The sequence below is a fragment of the Miscanthus floridulus genome, chromosome 1 (assembly GCF_019320115.1).
Source record: "Miscanthus floridulus cultivar M001 chromosome 1, ASM1932011v1, whole genome shotgun sequence".
NCBI classification, from domain to species: domain Eukaryota; kingdom Viridiplantae; phylum Streptophyta; class Magnoliopsida; order Poales; family Poaceae; genus Miscanthus; species Miscanthus floridulus.
Window position 1 is genome coordinate 52,749,708 of NC_089580.1, and position 446 is coordinate 52,750,153.

Consider the following 446-nt stretch of genomic DNA (forward strand, 5'->3'; position numbering starts at 1 on the left):
GGCCTGAATAGCTTCTTTTTCATAGGCCCGTTCGTTTAGTCTTGAGAGTAACAAGTCTATTTTGCGACAAGCATATCCGTCTGCTTCACGATATGCATGCCTTTTTGTTGTTTGCATTCCTCTCCCAGCTTTGATTAGCCACCATCTTCTCAATGAGAGCCATGGCATCGTTGATAGTGAGGGAGAGGAATGCTCCTCCAGCAGTGGCATCTATGTGCCCCTTTGACATGGGCGTGAGCCCAACATAGAAATTCTAGAGCATGAGCCAATTCTCCATTCCATGGTGCGGGCAGGCCTAGATGTAATCCTAGAGCCTTTCCGATGCCTCAGGGATGGATTCTAGTGAAATCTACTAGAAGTTTGAAATTTGCCCCCTTAGGGTAATGGTTTTGCCCATGGGGAAAAACTTCATGAGGAACACCGCAGAACATTTGTCCCACGTGTTG

The 446-nt window shown here is 47.1% G+C and overlaps 1 non-coding gene across 1 annotated transcript; it reads left to right on the forward strand.

Annotated features, from left to right (window-relative positions):
* The first annotated feature begins 275 nt into the window (after positions 1 to 275).
* Positions 276 to 382, forward strand: LOC136511866 (small nucleolar RNA R71). The gene has a single exon (XR_010772887.1). It is a non-coding gene; the product is annotated as a small nucleolar RNA R71 (small nucleolar RNA).
* Positions 383 to 446: the final 64 nt, after the last annotated feature.